General features: G+C 39.0%; 1 non-coding gene across 1 annotated transcript; it reads left to right on the top strand.

Annotated features, from left to right (window-relative positions):
* Nucleotides 1-305: 305 nt before the first annotated feature.
* LOC142534471 (small nucleolar RNA R71) lies at nt 306-411 on the top strand. Its single transcript, XR_012817070.1, has one exon. It is a non-coding gene; the product is annotated as a small nucleolar RNA R71 (small nucleolar RNA).
* The last annotated feature ends 22,345 nt before the right edge of the window (nt 412-22,756 follow it).

The raw sequence follows: 22,756 nt of genomic DNA, 5'->3' as shown, positions 1-22,756 counted from the left end.
CACAGAATATCTCTTGAAGACGCATCGCCGTGCCACCCACATTCAAGCTGTCTAGTTTCCTGTTTAAAGCATCAAGTTTTGCAGTAATTGCAGAAAAATCAGTTACCTGGTGAACTCCTGCACTCTTCCGCTAGTTGTTTCTTTCAGATTGAGGGTGATAGCTGCTAGCATCCATCTCCTCTAACAATTCATATCCTTCCTCTGCGGTTTTTCTCAACAGGTTTCCACATGCAGCAGCATCTATCCTAGTACGGTTAGGAGTAAGCAAACCATAATAAAATGTTTGAACGACTAACCCAAGTGGAAACTCGTGATGTGGGCATCTTCGTAGTAGATCCTTGAAGCGTTCCCATGCCTCATATAAATATTCCTGATCAAATTGAGCAAATGTTGTAATGTCTGCCCGCAGCTTCATGGTCTTGGAGGGATGGAAGTATTTGATGAGAAATGCTTTCGCCGTGTCCTCCCATGTAGCGATCGAACCTACAGGCAAACAATTTAACCACGCTTTAGCTTTATCACGTTAAGAGAGGAAATAAACGCAACCTAACAGCATCATCAGAAACTCCATTGAATTTAAAAGTATCGCAAATTTCTAGAAAATCTGCGATGTGCGTGTTTGGGTCATCTACTGCAGTTCCTCCAAATTGGACTGTGTTCTGAATCATCTGGATTATGGCTGGCTTGATTTCAAAGTGATTTGCCCGCACGATAGGCCTCACAATGCTAGGGCGTGCACCCTCCAAAGAAGGTTGGGCATATTCCAGCATGGGTATGCGGCGCGGTATCTCCACATGTCTATCTTCACGACGTTCCTCCTCTTGATCATTCAACTGCCTCTCCATCAGTTCTTTTAGTCTCTGCTGTTGTCTTCTCCTGCGGAAAGTTCTTTCGATTTCAGGATCAAACTCAAGCTCCACGTCAAGTGACTTTGGCATGCACTAGACAAGATATCTGGAATAAAATATGGAGTGTTAGCTAAAGAAAAATAAAATAACGCTAAAGAAATTGACTAAAAATAAAATTGTAGATTAACAATCCCCGGCAACGGCGCCAAAAACTTGATCGAGCAAAAAAACTTGCACAGTAAAATCCCCAATAAAAATATGGTTTTGTAAGCTCGAAAATTAATCGCAAGTGCACGATGTCAAGTAATAGTATAATGTAAGTGAGTACGAGTATCGTTCCACTGAGTACTGTATTTAACAATTATTCTTTTCAGTTATGAGATCTTTAGCAACGAAAATTTGATTGAGTAATTAATACTACTATGCTCAAAGAAAGATGTAAATAAAATGCTTTAATAAGTAATGAATGAGAATTAATATCTAAAATATTGAGTAAAATTCAATGAGAAATGAATTTGTTGGGAATTTCAGTTCACCTACCCCTCGTTAATTAATTAATTCGTTCGATAGTGATTATATGCTTCCGAGAGGATTTCCTGTACAATTGAACACACTCTCTCGAGCTATGCCAAACTAATTTGACTCAATGAAGTAATTAAATGTCTTTAATTATTTATCAAGAGTGAATCGCATGTCGATTTAAGAAATCCCCTAGTTTTCGATCCTAAGGACTATGACTATCGGCGCGTATCCAATTTCATATGTCTATGTAAATTGTAGATCCACGGATTATACTACTCGTTCCTATCACAAGTTATTCTCTCGAACTCACTCGCAATATAAAGACGTTGTTAAAGTTAGCTACGCTCTAACAACACGATAAAACAATAGTATAATCAAGAATAAATCAGAAATCGAAGTGTAAATTAATTATATCAAAGTTTTGGGGTAGGATCCCCTTAAGTCCCAACAAATAATAAAAGTTAGCTACTAGAATTCATATTTAAAATAAACACAACAATGTTTAAAAGATGAAAACTCAATTAGAAATACGAGAATTGACGAAGAACGCGAAGAACGGTGCCCGGAAATCCTCGAATCTTCAATCCAAGCGCAAAAGTCTCTCCAAAGCTTGTGGCGGCTCTGAAATCTCGTCTGAATGCCCTCCAAAACGTCCAACCTACCTTTTTATATCATCCCCATTCAGCACATAAGGTAAGGAATTGGCTATGAATTTTTTCCAAAAATAAACGGTGCTCGGGCGGTAGAATATTACCGCTCGAGCGCCACATCTACTGTAATCTGCTTGGGACTTGTGGCATCTCGCGCTCGGGCGGTAGAAAGTTACTGCCCGAGCGCCGAACTCTCTGTACTTTGCCTCTTTGGAAGATCAATCTCGCGCCCGGTCGATAGAAAACTACCGCCCGAGCGCCATACCTTCTGGACATCATCAACTTTGCTTGGCACTTGGCTCCGATTTTAGTTTTCCGGCCATTTTTCCTGCAAATTCGTCATGCACAAGTGAGAAATGATCAAATGCATATGCTTTACTCTAAAATGAACCAAATGTAAACGAAATGTACGCATGCACAATGCAAACACACACAACCTAATGCAATAAAACACGTAAAAACCACACGTATCATGCGGAAAAGTAGAAGCGTTGGTCCTTGGATTATGTGCACCGTCAGTCCAGTCAGGTAAACCATCAAGACCCCCAGTAACATTAACATCATAATCGCATGCATCCATTACACCTAGTGAGTCTAAAGACTCAACACACCATAATCTTGATAACAAGTAATACGTATACAATCTCATGCAACCGTGAAAATACTTTTATGTAAAATAACATTTTCATGACATGCATAACTTAAACCTCAACGTTTTCCTTTTCATTATTTCATAACATAAATCCTTTCATCATGAACATATACATTTTCCTCTTTTTATTGAATTCAGATTGTTAATTATGACTTTCCTCATACTCAAAAAGTCCGTGGATCCATCTACATGTAACCACAGTATTGGGCGGCGGAGACATCAGAGACACTCTCACCCGTCGACTGAGTCTTGGCCTATCCTCATCGAATGGAAATACGATCGTCGGGCTCCCTCTGGGACCTTCTCCCATAAATAGGCTCCCTCTGGGGCCTTTTCCCTCACGATATCCGCATTCTTATCCTCATATCCTCAATAGTTACAATTACTTCACCTCCTCCAATGTTTTACATTTTCATCACTTTACAAAAATCATGCATTTAATATTTTTTTCTTTTAAAAACAAGCATGTAACATATCTTTTAACTTTATCTTTTCATCATAAGAATCCATAAACGTTTGAAATGCACATTTTAACATCATAAAAATTCATAAACATTTAAAATACACATTTTAACATCATAAAAATTAATAAACATTTAAAATAATCATATTAGCATATAAAACATCATTCAGAGCACTGCCATGATGTTTACTAATTTTTAGGTGTAAAATTACCGTTTTACCCATGGACGTAAAGTTTCACGTTTTGACTTTTTCTTAATTTCATTGACTCTAAATATCCCAAATAATTATTTAAGCTTAATAAAAATTTTCCATAATTTTATTTAGCTTAAATACTAGACTTTTTATTTAATTCGTGATTATTCATTTATATTGTGTTTTAATCTCGAATAACTTCAAACTTTAAAATAAAATTCCTAATTTTAAAACTTAGACTTTTAATAATTATTTGGCCCTCGTGAACCATGACTCGACCCCCGTGAGCTATGTTTTGATTTTATTCTCAAAAAGAAAACCCTAGACCTCGAGCCAAGCTCAAGCCACCCCAAGCCAGCCCCTTTCTAGACCTTCTATGGACCCTACTGGACCGACATGAACCCAAGGACCTGACCCCTAACTCGAACCCGAAGCCCTGCAACCCGAAGAACTCACGGCCGAGACTCCCATAGTGCAAGGACTCCACGTTTGTGTGCCTAGAACCCTAGCCATCGACCCAGCTCTTGAACCAGACCCATGTGCACTGACCTAGGACCCTAAGGACTCACCTTAGCCCAGCCCGAGACCCCTGGCCGAGCCCCTCAACCCACGCGCAAGCTGCACCGGCGCGATCAGTTAGACCTTGATAACATACGAATTTGCCCAACTGACATGAAATACGACTTGTTTGAAATTGAGTTTTTTGATCAGTTAATTTGCGGATTGTCATTTGAATCATCTATTTGAGAGATATTATCAAAATAACGAAGCTTGCCAGAAATTCAGTTTGTGAAGAATTCGGTTTCAGTTTGCTTCTTGTTTTAATAACTTCACACTTGAGTAAATATGTTAGAAACACAATAACAAGTTTTGTTAACATCAAAATCAAGATTGCGAACATGAAATGTTCCAACAATCTCTCCATTTTTTATGATCAAAAAACTTGGATAAATAATCGATTCAACTAACATATTTCTCCCCCTTTTGGGTGAATAAAAAAAGGTTGATATTCTCTTGCTGTCATTACCCCTCTCGTTCGATGTATTTGTGGTCAATTTTAATATGAACAAGATTGAGGCCACCCTTGAAGAGTTGGTCAGCATGCTTACTACTTATGAGACCACAATCAAGAAAGAAAAACATGTTCTTCTAGTGGGCTCATCGCCTGGTACGGAAAAGAGAGCCCAAAATAGACGCAAGAAGCGTTCTGCCCCACCAAAGAAGAACATGCCCAACAAGAAGCCATACAAGAAACCCACTCCGGGGCCCACAAAACCCGACAAGTCAGAATATCTATGTTTCCACTGCAACAAACCTGGACATTGGAGGCGTAAATGTACGGAGTATCTTGCCCAGAAACGTTCTGTCCATGGTATGTTTTACATAGAAGTAAATGTCTCAATTAGTTTCTCTTCTTGGGTACTGGATACCGGATGGGGTTCTCATCTATGCAATGATTTGCATGTGATGACAAGAAGCGGGAGACTTAGAGATTGCGAGGCATTTCTAAGATTAGGGAATAGAGCAAGGGTTGGTGCAACTGCTATTGGAGACATTACTTTTATTTTTAACAATGATTTTAAGTTACTTTTGAGGGACGTTTTATATATTCTTGAGTTAGTTAAAAACATTATTTTTATTTATATGATTGATAGAGGTGGTCATTCTTATGCTTTTGCTAAATGTGTTTGCAATATTTACAAGACTGAATGTTTGATAGGAATCGACGAACTAATGAACGATCTCTATAACTTAAAATTGAAAGATATTTCGTTAAATAATATCTAAGCACAAATGAAAACAACAACAAACAAAAGAAAACTATATGATCCAAATCCCGCACAAATATGGCACGCTAGACTAGCTCACATTTCTCAAAGAAGGATACAAAAACTAGTGGGAGAACACATGTTTGACTTATCAGACATAAATTCTCTACCTACTTGTGAGTCCTGTCTAAAAGAAAAAATAACCAAGGCTCTCGTTAAGGGAAAATGTGGAACGTGCACATGGTATACTGTATTTGATCCACAAAGACGTTTGTGGCCCACTAAGTGTTAGCACAAAATATGGGCAATCCTACTTCATTACCTTTATTGCTGACTATTCGAGGTATGGGTATGTCTACTTCATGAGACACAAATCTGAAGCATTTGAAAATTTCAAAGAATTCAAATCAGAAATAGAAAAACAATTAGAAATAATTATTAAGATACTTTGATCTGATCGAGGCGGAGAATACTTGAGTACTGAATTCTTGGATTATCTAAAAGAGAATGAGATTCTCTCACAGTGGACTTCACCAGCGACACAAAAATTAAATGGTGTTTTTGAACATCGTAATCGAACTTCGATGGACATAGTTCAATCTATGATGTGATTTACTGAATTGCCTACGTCGTTTTGGGGCTTTGCACTTGAACTCGTGTTAATGTTATTGAATAATGTCCATACAAAACCAATGGATAAAATACCATATGAGATATGGATGAGAAAAACTCCCAAATATTTTTACTTAAGAATATGGGGATGTCCTACTTATGTGAAGCAGACAGTGGGAGATGAATTGGATAGTCGATCGATTTTGTGGTACTTTGTGGGGTATCCAAAAAATTCTGTTGAATACTACTTCTATCATCCCAATGAAGCAAAAGTTTTGTTTCAAGAAATGATACCTTTTTAGAGAAGGAATTTCTATTAGATAGAAAAGGTGATATGATAGAACTTGAAGAAATTCAAGATACTCCTTCAACAGTAGAAATTGAACATGATTCCCAACAGCGAGTAGTTGAAGTACACGCTACTAGAAGGTCTGATAGGATTATTAGACCACCTGCTAGATATATGATTCTTCATGAATGAGGCCATGATGATCCTAGTGATGGATGTGATCCAATGAACTTCAAGGATTCAATATCTGATACTGATTCATCCAAATGACATGAAGCCATGCAGTCTGAGATGGACTCTATGTATTCAAACCAAGTATGGACATTAGTGCATCCACCTGAAGGAATCGTTTCCATAGGATGCAAATGGATCTACAAAAGAAAGTTTTGGGCGGATGGGAAGGTATTGACTTTCAAGGCAAAACTGGTCGCAAAATGTTATACTCAAAGACAAGGAATTGAATATGAGGAAACCTTTCACCAATTGCTATGTTTAAGTCCATTAGAATACTACTAGCCATAGCAGCATGGTATGACTATGAGATATGGAAAATGGATGTAAAGACTGCATTTCTCAATGGATACATCAAAGAATAAATTTAAATGTCTCAATCTGAGGGATACACGTCAGTAGGACTTCAGAGATCAAGATATGATCTCAAGCAGGCGTCAAGGAGTTGGAACCTCATATTTGAAAACACTATCAAGGAATTTGGTTTTGCTAAGAATCTTGAGGAACCATGTGTGTACAAGAAAGTTAGTGCGAGTACAGTGACATTCCTAGTACTTTATGTTGATGATATCTTAATCATCGGGAATGATGTAGGATTATTGCAATCAACCAAAGTATGGATAGCGAGTAAATTTTCCATGAAAGACATGGGTAAAGCATCATATGTATTGGAAATACAAATCTATAGAGATAGATCGAAGAGGATGCAGGGGCTCACCCAATCCACTTACATAGATATCATTCTGAAATGATTCTCTATGGAAGAGTCAAATAGAGGATACTTACCAATGTGTCATGGTGTTACTCTATCTAAAGCAATGTGCCCTAAAAGTTATGAAGAGATAGAGATGATGACACGTATTCCATATGCTTCAGCCATTGGTAGTATCATGTATAGTATGATATCAACACGCCCTGATTTTTCTTATGCTTTGAGTGTCACAAGCAGATATTTGGCAAACCCTGGTCCAATGCATTGGAAGACCATGAAAGACATTCTTAAGTACCTACGAAGGACTAAGAACTTGTTCATGGTCTATGGGGTGGAGAATTAAAATTGGAAGGCTACACTGATTCTATATTCCAATGTGACATAGATGATTTGAAATCGACCTCTGGTTTTGTATTCATTCTCAATGGTGCGACTAACTCTTGGAAGAATTCCAAACAAGACACTGTTGCCGATTCCACCACTGAATCTGAATACATTGCTGCATCTGAGTTTGGCGTTATTCCTAATAGAGTTGATCCAGTCTCAGTGTACTGCGACAACACTGGTGCCGTTGCGCAAGCAAAGGAACCAAGTTCTCATCAGCGATCAAAATATATACTGAGTAAATTTCATATCATTCGGGAGATTGTGGGAAGAGAAGATATATCAGTCGAAAGAGTCTCCTCTACAGATAACGTTGCTGATCCACTTACAAAGCCCTTGACAATACCATTTTTTGAGAAGCATCGCGCAACAATGAGACTAAAGTTTATGGGTAGTTGGCTCTAGGGCAAGTGGGAGATTGTTAGAGTAGATGCCCTGTAAGCAAACTGTTGGCTAGAAAATTTATTGACTCAAGTGTAATAAACAATCTTTATTTTAATATAATTTAACTTTTAGTGGTTTCTTTTTACTTTATCTGTATATCCATGTAATCAACATAGATAAAGTCCTTGATTATACTTTAATACAAATGAATCGTACTTCGATATTGAAACTCATTTGTAAACATTGTATAATTTAAATTCGTTATTAGTCGATTCAGCTGCCTAAAATAAGGATAAAGATCGCTTGAGTTTGAGACTAACATATGTGATGTTGTGTACCATATTTTATGGTAAGGGCATAGAGATGTCCAAACATGCAGATGTGTAATCATATGATGATTATACCGAAGAACCCTCCCTCGGACATTCCAAGTGGCTATCATTCATCGAGAGAAAACGTTTGTGGTTGTGATTATTCACCATTAGTCCTTACGAATCGGGACAACATTGAGGCTCTACATACTAGGATTGTACTTTGACTCGTTTACTGACTCCGCGAGGTTCACAAAGTGGCGAGGTTGGGTGCAATTGCGAAGTGTGTAGGAGCTAGTGCATTGTAGTCGGGAATTCACTGCTCACCTATGGGTGTGGATATCATATGTGTTGGAAAATTTCATGTTCGCAATTTTGATTTTGATGTTAACAAAACTCGTTATTTTTTTCTAATGAATTTACCTAAGTGCGCAGAAATCTACCGAGCCTAAAATGAAGCTATTAAGAGGCAAACTGAAAGTGCCAACTGATTGCCCAAACTGAACCAGTTCAACCGATATATCAAATACTAGTTCAATTGATTGTCCAGCTGATAGGTAGTTCAGAAGAAGACATTCAGAAGCCCGGCCAGCTGATGAAGAGCTCAACTGATGAAGAGCCCAGCTCACCAGTTCAACTGAAGAAGTGAAATCAGTTCAGCTGACGAACCAACTGATTTCATCGAACCAATTCTAGACTAGTTCATGACATCAGTTAGGAGTCAACCAGTTTGCAGAATACGACAAGTTTATCTCGGTAGAATCCAGCTGTGCACATTAAGGAAAACAATTGTCGAGTCAAAGTACAATGATGAACGTTGCAGCAGAGCTTAAAGTCAAGACGTTCCAGAATCGTTGTCAGAAAGGACAAGACACAAATATCGAAGAACGGATTCAAACTGCAACGAACATATTTGATGAGTCCTGAATAACGGCCACGAAGCCTCTATAAATACAAGATCAAGACCATAAACAATGAAAAGTGTGAAGATCAGAAAATCAAGAGAAAAATAGTGCATGCCATCAACTTAATCTAGAATCAAAATTCTCAGTGTGTGAAAACACTTTCGTGTTGTATTCATAGTTCAGTTCTCACACATGCACACACCATCACTCACATATACATAGAAAATTGAGCGTATTGATAAGTTGAGTGAGTCTTGTACAAAACGTTAAAACTTGTGTATGTAGTCTTTAACACATAGACATTAAACAAATGTTGGCTGAAAGATGCTGGCTTCAGTCTAGACTAGGAGTTCAGTTAGGCAGTAGCGTAAGTTCTAAGCTGAGTGGGTTTGTACAAGGTGTTGTATAAATCAAAGTCTTCTAGTGGAACCTACCCAAGATGGTAGAAGAGGTAACGTAGGAGCAGTTGAAGTCTCCAAACATCCATAAACATATCTTGTGTACTTAACTGTTTAACTATTGTTTTCAAATTGCGTTTATCAATTCAGTTCTCGTCATAACTAAACTGATATAAGCAAGAACTGGTCCTCCTCATTTCAGTTATTCAGTTCACGCAAGGTAAAAGACTTTTAAATTAATCAGCTTTCGTAACGAAGGATTATGTCGAGTATTTTATGCTTGGTTTAAAACCATACTCGATCTAATTCATCGGTATTTACATTCTTAGAACACGAGTTATTGCAGTTCATTGAGAATATTGTGTTTGAAGCACCTTCGCAGCTGTCAGAACCGATCCATCACTATGTGAACTAACGAAATAATAGTGCATGAAATCTTTGGCTTGAGTGTGAAATGTATATTAGGAAAGGAGTTCTCTAATTGTGCATGCGATGACACTATGTAAATTGAATGTATCACATAGCTATCGAATCTAATATGCAACCCTCGATGAACCAATAATTGCAGGTTCGATCGGGATTATGAGATGAATGGACCGTACTGTACGTTAATCATAACCGACTGGTTCTTGCAGGCAATATCAGTGATACCTAGGAAATCATGAGGTGATGCTACTAGACACTCTTACCATGATTCGATGGGTTTAATCAGAAATATGATTTCTGACGTTCTCATAATCAATTATTGGTACATAGAATTGGTCAAATTAGGGTAAACCCGAATAAAAAAAACGTCCTGAATGACAAAGAGTTGTGAACCCACGGCTAGCTGTATTCCTGAACCATTGAGGGTCACACAAGTACTGAAACTTTTGTTCTCGTTGAGATAATAAATTCAAAGTGCTGAATTTATATAAAATTATGAGATAGTAAATTCAAAGAGTTGAATTTATGATAATTAAAATTTGGAGAGAATAAATTCAATGAGTTAAATTTATGGAAAAATTAAAATTTTAAAATATTAAATTCAAATGTTGAATTTATAAGGGATTAAATTAAATATAATTGGAGTATGTTTAATGAGCTTGTAAGAGTACATGTCCAACATACAAATTAATTAAGTTCTTAATGGACTTTGAAACATTAATTAATTAAACTAGTTGGCTTAGTCAAATTAATTACGTAAGCCCATTAATATTTAATTTAATTATTGAGCCCTCAACTTAATATATATTCCAAAGCATAGGAGTTTCCGAAATATTTAGCATCCATCCTCTCATATTTTTCGGCCACCTCAAACTAATTGGGGTTTGGGCCGTCAAATTATTTGTTGATCTCAACGTTAAAAACTTATTTTAAATTTTCTGGTGTAATTTATAAGAGGAACAATTAATCCAACCGTGGACTTGATTGGAGGATTGAAGAAAGAAGATTTTGAAGAACGTTCATAGAGAAATACAACAAGAGCTATATCTGTTAATACCAGAATAGTTGGTTCCACGTAATTTATTCACTAAAGGTATATTTACAAATACCTTGTGAATGTTTGTTTTAAACTTTCACTGTATTTTGGACACGAGAAAACCGATTACACAACAATATCTTGAATTCATATCAGAGGAACAAATTTTCTTGGCTAGATATGTTTCAAATTACATATGATACACTGTATACCTATAGTGCCATACCTATATTATTACAAATGACTCGGATCCATGGTTTAAGCATCGCGAAACCAAATGTTTTACCAGTAAAATTTCCATCTTGAATTCCGGCATATCTTGCTTTATTATTATATGCAGGGTGTTGCCAACCGTGGATGTTCAAACCGTGTGGGGCGTGACACTGAGAAGAATGGCAAAGGTACTGAAAAAAGAGACACCCTACATTTATCTCAGAGAAAGAAAATTTATATAGAATTCATTTAGCGACAAAGTTAGGCCTAAGCTCTTTTCGGGGAAATGGTAACATCTGCCAGTCCTAAGGTTTAGACATTTGGTTTATGGGCTCAAAAGCTCTCATTGAAAGTCTAATCCATCGGATGTTCAAGTAAAATGTCATGGAGTTAAACGGGGTTTATGGGCTCAAAGTGCAAAATTGTGTTCCGCTGTGCACTGATCCCTTATGTAATATTTGTAAATAGGGGATTAAAATGAGGGTCATGCTAATGTGCGAAAGGTTCCTTCGACTTGTATTGTCTTGGTTGACAGGAATATCTCGATCTTACCTGTCTGGCAGCACTTCATTCCATTCTTATTTGGTTACATAATCAATTGAGTATAAGAAACATCACCTTTAATGTTTTGTGGCCTTCCCTGCTAATCGCAATATTACAGCAAGCGAGTTAAATTGGCGCCTCATGAAGCTTAATATAATTACATAAGCACTTTTATGGTTTGAATGAAACAGACACTGATATTCACTGAAAATTTAGGGTCAGATTCCAGCAAATGACACTAGTCCAGACGCATGCTTCAAATTTGCCCTGAGCCTGAAATCACAAAGAAACCGTTAGAAAGGGGCGGGAGGGTGTCCAGGAATAGCCCTTCCGACGCTCAAGTCAGAGACTGAGAATATAAGAGGAGAGTAGCTAAGGATGCTGCTGAAAAACAATATAGTGAATATGAATGAGTTGGACACTCAAACCTGGTATTTATAGGAGAATACCTAGACCTGTCATGGGCCTTCTGTATAGCCCAAAATCAGTACACGTAAAACACATGTATTTATTTAATTGTTAAATTATTTAATGAAGTTTAAAATGATTCTTTTGAGATGCATGATTTATGAAATTACATTATTTTAAATTATTTATATTTATGTGATGCACGTTAAAATGTTTCTCGAGTTTCATGTTTCAGGCGATTATTCGATGTGGGATCGAGGAAAAGAGACCGGCGACGATTTTGGCAAATTTAAAATGTGGTATTTTATTTTAAATTAGGATTAGGACATTTTAAATGATTTATTAAGTTTTTAGCATTTTTAAAGCCTAATTTATTTATTTAGTGATTTTAAGATTTTTAAAACCTTTAAAGTTTAGCAATTGTGTATTTTATTTTGTTAATTAGAGAATTTTATAAAATTAGTGTGTATTTTATTTTAATTAAGGATTTTTGTTAAAGTTAGTGTGGGTTAACTTTTAATTAATATTTTTAACCCTTAATTAAGCAACTTTTCTACTCCTAACACACACACACATATGTTCTCTACACACACTTGCACACACACTTATTCATTTCATTTTTTTAAGTAAAACCTATGGTTCTTATTATTTTCTCCAGCCGCCACCTTCTCCTTCGAATTTTTCCAGCAACTTTACGTTGATTTTTTTAAAAGAAAACCATCCCACAATCGTCCCGGATCAACCCTCGTACCGTTTTCACTTCGGTATCGCCGTATCGTGAGTTTTAAATATCAAAAGGCATGTATAATCTTTTGTTTCTGCATCTATCTTGTTATATTATATGTTCTTATGTTTATTATGAGTAAAAATCCATGTACGTTGTCAAAATTTTGAGCAAAAATTTGTTGGATCGGTTTTGAAACGATTTTAGATTTGGAAACTCAAATATTTCTATCATTTTAAATACTGCGACTTTTCGGTCGATTTTCTGGAAAAACTTTCAACATATAAATCGTAGAACTTTTGGATACCTTCGATTTGACAGTAAATTCAAAATATTTAGATAAGAAATAAGTGAGTTATGATTGTTTTTGTGGGACTGCTCAAACTGCGTTTTCTGAAAAATGCGTTCTTGATGTGTTCTATTGTTGCAGGCTTCGTTGGGCACCGTCGGGCTTGTGCTACTGCATTTAGATATGTTATGGGATGTATTTAGGTTTAATTTGGTGGTTCGTTTGGGTCGGGAATGGCTTGGGATGTAATAGAAGTCGTAGGAAGTGAAATGATGTCGAATTACGGGTTATTGTTGTAATGAAGTTGCTTGTCGATGCTTGGGGACGTTTGGGGTGTTTGTACGGGTTTGAATCAATGTAATAGCATCCTAGGATGAGTCTCGAGGTGTTGGTTCATGGTCCCTAGGCTTGGATTGGAAGAATGAATCAATAAGTTAGTGAATTTTCGTGATTTTGCAAGTCCAGAGGCTACCCGGACCCCGACACGGAGTCCGTGTCCATTTTTCCTTCAAAATGCGAATTTCCAGCATCTACATGGACCCCGACACGGACCCTTACACGGGGTCCGTGTCCTTTTAAAAAAAAATTTTAAAAAAATTTATTTTTTTTTGGGATTGTTTTGGGGTTTGATGTTATGATTTAGTACAATGATTAAACGAGGTCAAGTCCCGAGAGATTTAGAATGTTTTGTCATTTTTGGATGTGAGCATGACTATATGTCCAAGTTATGCAAGATAGGTATTCGAACTCATGTTAGTATATGCTGCAGTGGCCCCAAGCGAGATCCAACGAATCCCTCAACGCCAACTAAGTATGTTCGACATGCAAAAGAAAATATTTTAAGTTTTTGAGGTATGCTAAATGTCTTGTGACAAAATTATGAACGGGTTTGGAAGTCGGTGAACGTGGCCGAGGACCTCTCCACCGCGGTAAAGCATGACCGGGTTTAGATCAGGATTGGAAAGCAGTAAAGCATGACCAGGGACCAATCCACCCGTTAAAGCATCAACGGGGATCTCATGTATATGGTAGTGGACTTTCCCTGCCAGTCCAGTATTGTGGTTTAGTCTGATCAGGCGCATTTATGTATGGGTCACTTGCTTTGAAACATATCTCCATGCAAAACGATAAGGTTTATGTATGTTCAAGTATGTATGAAGAAAGCATATTTATGAAATAGTTTTATGATGATGGAACGTCTATGTTTATGCTACTACGTTCAAGTTTCAAGTATGTTTATGCTATTACGTTCAAGTTTCAAGTATGTGCCCTTTACTTTAAAGATGCATGTGGTTTTATTATGTAGTACTTGTTATATCCAGTTTATACATGTTGAGTCTTTAGACTCAATGGACTTGATCGATTCAGGTGTTAATGACTTTGAGGAGACGAGGGGTGGTGACCAATGAGCCGGCTTGGACTGCGCAGGGGGCTAAACCCGAGGACCGCCCATGTTTTAAGATTTTATACATGACGATTTTTAATACTCTGATTTCATGAAGTGGTTTATGATGTTTAAACGATTATTACTTTTGGAAACTTGGTTTTGGTTGTTTTTATTGCAAATATTTTTAGACGAACAAGTTATTCTAATGCAAATTTGAAAGTTTATTTTGTATTTAAAAAAAATTTTATTTTTCCGCAAATTTCAAGTAGTTCAAAATATGGTACGTGACAGTTGGTATCAGAACTGTGTTCTTGTAAAGGGTTATGCCTACTGCCAGTTTCGAGAAGCTCACGAATTCATACCTCAAGTCTGTAAGTTTTAAAGTTTTAAATTATTTTATGTAGTAAGCATCAAGTCATTATTTCAGCAAGTACATGTTTTAAGTTTAAATTATGTGCTTCTTATGATATTGATATGATGTTCATGCATATTGGGTTTATGTGTTGATAAAATTTTGGAACAGTATGTCTCCCAGACGTTTGGTTAACCGTGGAGCAGGCGATGAGAATAGAGAAGCCCAGGATGAGGAGAGGGTCACTCCTCCTCGTCCACCCCCAGATATGCAGGCCCAGATGCTTGCAGGAATGACTAAGTTCTTCGCACAGTTTGCGGGGAATCAGGCTGCAGTGGACACAGGGGCGAGGCCCAGACCGGAGGCAGTCTATGAGAGGTTTAAGAGGATGGATCCGAAGGAGTTCTTGGGGACTACTGACCCGATGATAGCGGAAGGATGGATTAAGTCCATCGAGGTAATATTTGCCTTTATGGAGCTGCAGGCTGCAGACAGAGTTAGATGTGCCACATTCTTGTTGACTGGAGACGCCAGGCTTTGGTGGGAAAGCGCGTCGGTGTCAGTTAACTTACAAACACTAACGTGGAATGGGTTCAATGAGGTTTTCTACTCTAAGTACTTCACTGAAGAAGTACGCTCCCGCCTGACCAGGGAGTTCATGTCGCTGCGACAGGGAGACAGCAGCGTGGCAGACTTCCTCAGGAAGTTTGAGAGGGGGTGTCACTTTGTGCCCCTGATTGCAAATGATGCCCGGGAGAAGTTGAGGCATTTTATGGATGGGTTGCTGTGTCGAGAGCTTTGGCGGCAGAGCAGGACCAGAGGGACATTGAGGTCGATAGGCAGGGCAAGAGGCCCTATAAGGCACATCAGCAGCAGCAACAGCAGCGAACCCAGTTCAAGAGGCCTTTCCAGGGACAGCAGGGGAAGAGGCCATTTCAGGGACCGCTGAAAGGCAAGGGTCCTATTCCTCAACAGAAGGCTCCTCAGAGACCCGGTGAGTACCTAGTGTGCCCGAAGTGCAACCGCCAGCATCCGAGATAGTGTTTATTTTGATCGAGAAAATGCTTCAAGTGCGGAGCCAACGATCATATGTTGAAGGACTGCTCACAGTGGAGGCAGCCGACCCAAGGTATAGTGTTCACCATGCAGGCAGAGGAGGCGAACCCAGACACGACCCTGCTGACTGATAACTAATTTAATTCAGCACCGCATTATTCTTGATATGCATGTTTCGAATTTTATTTGAGATTATTAATGTGCTAGTAGTATTTTTGGTGACTGGGTGTAGAGATTTCTACTATGCTTGAGGTTAAGATTAGAATTTTTGGGATATAAGTTTTTGTGTTGTACCAACGTCTCTCAGGAAATTTTTTCATAAAGAGAGTAGCCACAAAGGCTTTGATAGATTCAGGGGCCACTCACTCTTTTATTTCGGAGACATTCGCTAATCATCTGGACGTCAAGTCTATTGGATTCGACGTGAGCTATTCATTGATAGTCCCATCAGCGGAAGAATTATCAGCTACTAGCGTGGTCTGAGACATCGATCTCGAGCTGCAAGGCCACCTAGTGTATGCCGATCTAATCGTGTTGCCGGAGGCAAAATTTGATATTATCTTGGGAATGGACTGGCTGACAAAGAACAGAGTTCTTATTGATTTCCAGAAAAGGTCAGTGTTGGTAAGACCTTTGGGCATGGAGCAGTTTTCTTTGAGCCAGATAGATGGAGAAGTTTCCCTCGCATAATATCTTGAATGCAGGCATGGAGACTTATTCACAAAGGGTGTCAAGCTTTCTTGGCCATTATTATTTCCGCACCTGACGTACACACTCCGTCCATATCTGATGTTCTAGGGGTCAGATATTTTCCTGACGTTTTTCCAGATGACGTCACAGGCCTTCCACCAGAGAGAGAGGTGGAGTTCGCTATTAATCTTGTGCCAGGCATTGCACCAATTTCTAAGGCATCGTACCGAATAACTCCAGCTGAGATGTTAGAGCTCAAACAACAGATTCAGGAGCTTCTTGACAAGGAATTCATTCGCCCTAGTTTCTCACCATGGGGCGCACTAGTGCTCTTTGGAAAGAAGAAAGATGGGAGCATGATGATGTGTATCGATTACCGAGAACTGAACAAGGTAACGATCAAGAATAAATACCCACTTCCAAGGATCGAGGATTTGTTTGATCAATTGCAGGGAGCTACAGTGTTCTCTAAGATAGATCTTCGATCAGGGTATCATCAGCTGAAGGTAAAAGATACAGATGTTCATAAGACAGCCTTTAGAACCAGGTATGTGCATTACGAGTTTTTAGTGATGTCGTTTTGACTGAAGAATGCTCCAGCGATTTTATGGACTTGATGAATCGAGTATTACAGCCCTACCTAGATACGTTCGTCATAGTGTTCATCGACGACATTCTTATTTACTCGAAGAGCCATGAGGAGCACAGTCGGCATTTGGGTACATTTTTGCAAGTCTTGCAGAGTCGCAAGTTGTTTGCAAAATTCAGTAAGTGTGAATTTTGGTTGAGAAAGCAGCATTTTTGGGTCATGTAATTTCTAGCAGTGGCATTGAGTTGGATCCAGCTAAGGTAGCAGCAGTTAAGGAATGGGTTGAACCGAAGAATGCTTCTGAGACCGCAGTTTCCTAGGCTTAGCATGCTACTACAGGAAATTTATTCAGGGATTTTCTTCGATTGCAGTGCCACTCACTTCATTGACTAAGAACAATGCTAAATTTATATGGAGTGATGAATGTCAGAAGAGCTTCGATACTTTGAAGCAAGCTCTTATTTCAGCGCCAGTGTTAGCCATGCCATCAGGGCAAGGTAATTTTGTGCTATAAACCGATGCATCTAAGCTTGGTTTAGGCGCAGTGTTAATGCAGCACGGTCGGGTTATAGCTTATGCCTCCAGACAGTTGAAGGTGCATGAGAAGAACTACCCGACTCATGATCTTGAGTTAGCCGCTGTCGTGTTTGCATTGAAAATATGGAGACATTATTTGTATGGCAAGAAATGCCAGATATTCACTGATCACAAGAGTCTCAAGTATTTCTTCACGCAGAAAGAGCTAAATATGAGACAAAGACGGTGGTTAGAGTTAGTGAAAGACTACGATTGTAAAATTAGCTACCATTCGGGGAAAGCTAATGTTGTGGCAGACGCCTTGAGCAGAAAAGTTGCAGTCGTAGCACAACTGTAAGTACAGAGATCTCTTCAGTCAGAGATTCAGATATTTGGGTTAGAGGTTTACCCTAAGGGCAGAGCTCCTAAGCTGTCTAATCTGACAGTCCAGTCTTCGCTGTTTGACCGAATCCGTAGAGGTTAGCCTTTGGATGAGCAATTACTGAAATTGAGACTGAAGGATGAAGCCAAGGGCAGTGTACTCTACACAGTGTCTGATGGTAATGTAAAATACATAGGAAGGATGTGGGTGCCTACTGTTGATTAGATCAGAGAGGATATTCTAACAGAGGCACATGCATCACCGTATTCCATTCATCCAGGAGGTACCAAGATGTACAAGGATTTACAGATTTTGTATTGGTGGCCAGGTATGAAGAGAGACATCCGTCGATTTGTGTCTGAATGCCTCACTTGTCAACAAGTGAAGGTAGAGCATCAGAGACCAGCATGAATGCTTAAGTCGCTCCCTATCCCCGAGTGGAAGTGAGAGAATATCACCATGGACTTCGTTGTTGGTTTGCCGAGGTCAGTCAGAGGATCCAATGCCATTTGGGTTATAGTGGATTGACTTACTAAGGCACACTTCTTTCCAGTGAAGACGACTTTCTCCATGACGCATTATGCGGAGCTCTATATCAGGGAGATAGTTCGATTGCACAGAATCCCTGTTTATATTGTGTCCGACAGGGACCCGAGGTTTACGTCGTCCTTTTGGAAGAGTTTGCACGCAGCCATGGGGACGAAGTTGCTATTCAGTACGGCTTTCCACCCTCAGACAGATGGCCAGTCTGAGCGAGTGATTCAGATTTTGGAGGCTTTGTTGCGAGCCTGTTTGATCGATTTCCATGGGAATTGGGAATCGAAGCTACCTCTAGTGGAGTTTACCTACAACAACAGTTTTCAATCGTCTATAGGTATGGCTCCTTACGAGGCACTGTACGGGAGGAAGTGCAGATCGTTGATTCATTTGGATGAAGTCGGTGAGAGATCAGAAATTGGTCCAGAGATTGTTCAGCAGACTGCAAATGTGGTGGTCAAGATCCGAGACAGGATTAAGACCGCCCAGAGTCGTCAAAAGAGTTATGCTGACAAGAGGAGAAAGGATCTTGAGTTTGCGGTAGGTGATCACGTTTTTGTAAAGATAGCACCTATGAAGGGTGTTACGAGATTTGGGAAGAGAGGCAAGCTTAGTCCGAGATTTATTGGACCGTTCGAGATTCTTGACAGAGTTGGGACACTAGCTTATCGTGTAGCCCTACCGCCGAATCTGGCCGGTGTACACAATGTGTTCCACGTCTCGATGCTGAGGAAATACTTAGCGAATCATTCGCATGTTTTGAGTTATGAACCATTGCAGCTTGCTCCAGATCTGTCGTATGAGGAAAGACCTGTTCAAATCTTAGACAGACAGGAACGGAAACTTCGGAACAAAGTAACCAAGTTGGTCAAAGTCCGGTGGCTAAATCAATCAGTAGAGGAGGCCACTTGGGAGTCGGAGGCAGATACGATGAACCGCTACCCAGAACTATTTGGTAAGATTTAATTTCGAGGACGAAATTTATATAAGTAGGGGAGGAACTGTAGAGCCCAAAATCAGTACACGTAAAACCCATGCATTTATTTAATTGTTAAATTATTTAATCAAGTTTAAAATGATTTTTTTGAGATGCATGATTTATGAAATTACATTATTTTAAATTATTTATGTTTATGTGATGCATGTTAAAATGTTTCTCGAGTTTCATGTTGCAGGAGATTATTTGATGTGGAATCGAGGAAAAGAGACCGGCGACGATTTTGGCAAATTTAAAATATGGTATTTTATTTTATAGGATTGAGACATTTTAAATGATTTATTAAGTTTTTAGTATTTTTAAAGCCTAATTTAATTATTTAGTGAATTTTAAGATTTTTAAATCCTTTAAAGTTTAGCAATTGTGTATTTTATTTTGTTAATTAGAGAATTTTATAAAATTAGTGTGTATTTTATATTAATTAAGGATTTTTGTTAAAGTTAGTGTGGGTTAATTTTTAATTAATATTTTTAACCCTTAATTAAGCAACTTTTATACCCATAACACACACACACACGTGTTCTCTACACACACTTGCACACACACTTATTCATTTCATTTTTTTAAGTAAACCTAGGGTTCTTATTATTCTCTCCAGCCACCACCCTCTCCTTCGAATTTTTCCAACAACTTTACGTTGATTTTATTACAAGAAAATCGTTGCACGATCGTCCCAGATCAACCCTCGCACCGTTTCCGCTTCGGTATCGCCGTATCGTGAGTTTTAAATATAAAAAGGCATGTATAATCTTTTGTTTCTGCGTCGATCTTGTTATATTATATGTTCTTAAGTAAATCCATGTATGTTGTAAAAAGTTTGAGCAAAAATTTGTTGGATCGATTTTGAAACGATTTTAGATTTGGAAACTCAAAATTGGCTGTCATTTTAAATACTGCGACTTTTCGGTCGATTTTTTGGAAAAATTTGAACATATAAATCGTAGAAATTTTTGATACCTTCGATTTGACAGTAAGTTCGAAATATTTGGATAAGAAATGAGTGAGTTATGATTGTTTTCGTGGGACTGCTCAAACTGTGTTTTCTGAAAAATGCGTTCTTGATGTGTTCTTGAAGTTTTATTATTACAGGCTTCGTTGGGCACCGCCAAGCTTGTGCTACTGCATTTAGATATGTTATGGAATGTATTTAGGTGTTATTTGGTGGTTCGTTTGGGTCGGGAATGGCTTGGGATGTAATAGAAATCGTAGGAAGTGAAATGATGTCGAATTACGGGTTATTGTTGTAATGAAGTTGCTTGTCGATGCTTGGGAACGTTTGGGGTGTTTGTACGGGTTTGAATCAATGTAATAGCATCCTAGGATGAGTCTCGAGGTGTTGGTTCATGGTCACTAGGCTTGGATTGAAAGAATTAATCAATAAGTTAGTGAATTTTCGCGAGTTTACAAGTCCAGAGGCTACCCAGACCCCGACACGGAGTCCGTGTCCATTTTTCCTTCAAAATGCGAATTTCCAGCATCTACATGGACCCCGACACGGACCCTTACACAGGGTCCGTGTCCTTTTAAAAAAAAAATTTTATAAAAATTTATTTTTTTTTAGGATTGTTTTGGGGTTTGATGTTATGATTTAGTACAATGATTAAACGAGGTCAAGTCCCGAGAGATTTAGAATGTTTTGTCATTTTTGGGTGTGAGCATGACTATACGTCTAAGTTATGCAAGATAGGTATTCGAACTCATGTTAGTATGTACAGCAGTGGCCCCAAGCAATATCCAACGAATCCCTCAACGCCACGTAAGTATGTTCGACGTGCAAAAGAAAATATTTAAGTTTTTGAGGTCTGCTAAATGTCTTGTGACCAAATTATGAACGAGTTTGGAAGTCGCTGAATGTGACCGAGGACTTCTCCACCACGGTAAAGCATGACCGGGTTTAAATCAGGATTGGAAAGCGGTAAAGCATGACCAGGGACCAATCCACCCGTTAAAGCATTAACGGGGATCTCGTGTATGTGGTAGTGGACTTTTCCTGCCAGCCCAGTACTATGGTTTAGTCTGATCAGGCGCATTTATGTATGGGTCACTTGCTTTGAAACATATCTCTACGTAAAATGATGAAGTTTATGTATGTTCAAGTATGTATGAAGCAAGCATGTTTATGAAAAAAATTTTATGATGATGGCACGTCTATGTTTATGCTACTACGTTCAAGTTTCAAGTATATTTATGCTATTACGTTCAAGTTTCAAGTATGTACCCTTTACTTTAAATATGCATGTGGTTTTATTATGTAGTACTTGTTATATCCAGTTTATACATGTTGAGTCTTTAGACTCAATGGACTTGATCTATTCAGGTGTTGATGACTTTGAGGAGACGAGGGGTGGGGACCAATGAGCCGGCTTGGACTGCGCAGGGGGCTAAACCCGAGGATCGCCAAGTTTTAAGATTTTATGCATGACGATTTTTAATACTCTGATTTCATGAAGTGGTTTATGATGTTTAAACGATTATTACTTTTGGAAACTTGGTTATGGTTGTTTTTATTGCAAATGTTTTTAGATGAGAAAGTTATTTTAATGCAAATTTGAAATTTTATTTTGTATTTAAGAAAATTTTTATTTTTCAGCAAATTTCAAGTAGTTCAAAATATGGTACGTGATACCTTGTACCTTGGCTAGGAATGGGCCGGGGCCCATGATCCGTTGTGGGCTCGATTTGGATGGGCTCATCCCTGGGGTATCACCAGTCTTCCCCTCCCAAGTCGAACTGAATCGCAGGTTCAAAGTTTGAGTACTTGCAGGGTTCTCGGCTTACAACATGTAAGTTGTGTATTCTTCTCCTGTCGCTCACAGCCTCGACTCCTGGTCCATCCCACAGCCTTGCACTCGCCCTCCTTCCTCTCGCCCATTCACAACATCCCCTCGCCCTCGTTGATTACCGCCCTTGCCTGTTGCCTATTTTATGCCCTCATCCATCTCCCTCGCCCTCCCCCCGTCTTGCCTATCTCGCCCTCACCTCTTTGCAGCCACGCCCGCTCTTTTTCTCCCCTCGCCTCACAACTTTGCCTGCCTCTCATTCTCCCTCGCCATTGCACTCCTCGCCCACTCCGTAGCCACGCCCTCGCCATTGCATTCTCCCCCACCCTCTCCAGCAGCCCTTGCCCTCTGCACAGCCTCCTCGCCACACGCCTGTGCCACAACCCTCGACTCTCACCTCGCCGCTCCATAGCCACTCCTAGCCCTCGCCTTGCGCTGCCAGCCTCATCTTCCCTCACCCACGTCAAAGCCTCACCCTTGCTCGCAGCACCCCACCGCCTTTCCATA

This window comes from Primulina tabacum, unplaced genomic scaffold (assembly GCF_025594145.1).
Source record: "Primulina tabacum isolate GXHZ01 unplaced genomic scaffold, ASM2559414v2 Contig534, whole genome shotgun sequence".
Classification (NCBI taxonomy): Eukaryota; Viridiplantae; Streptophyta; class Magnoliopsida; order Lamiales; family Gesneriaceae; genus Primulina; species Primulina tabacum.
Note: the sequence above shows the minus strand (reverse complement) of the source record. Positions and strands in the feature narration are given on the sequence as shown.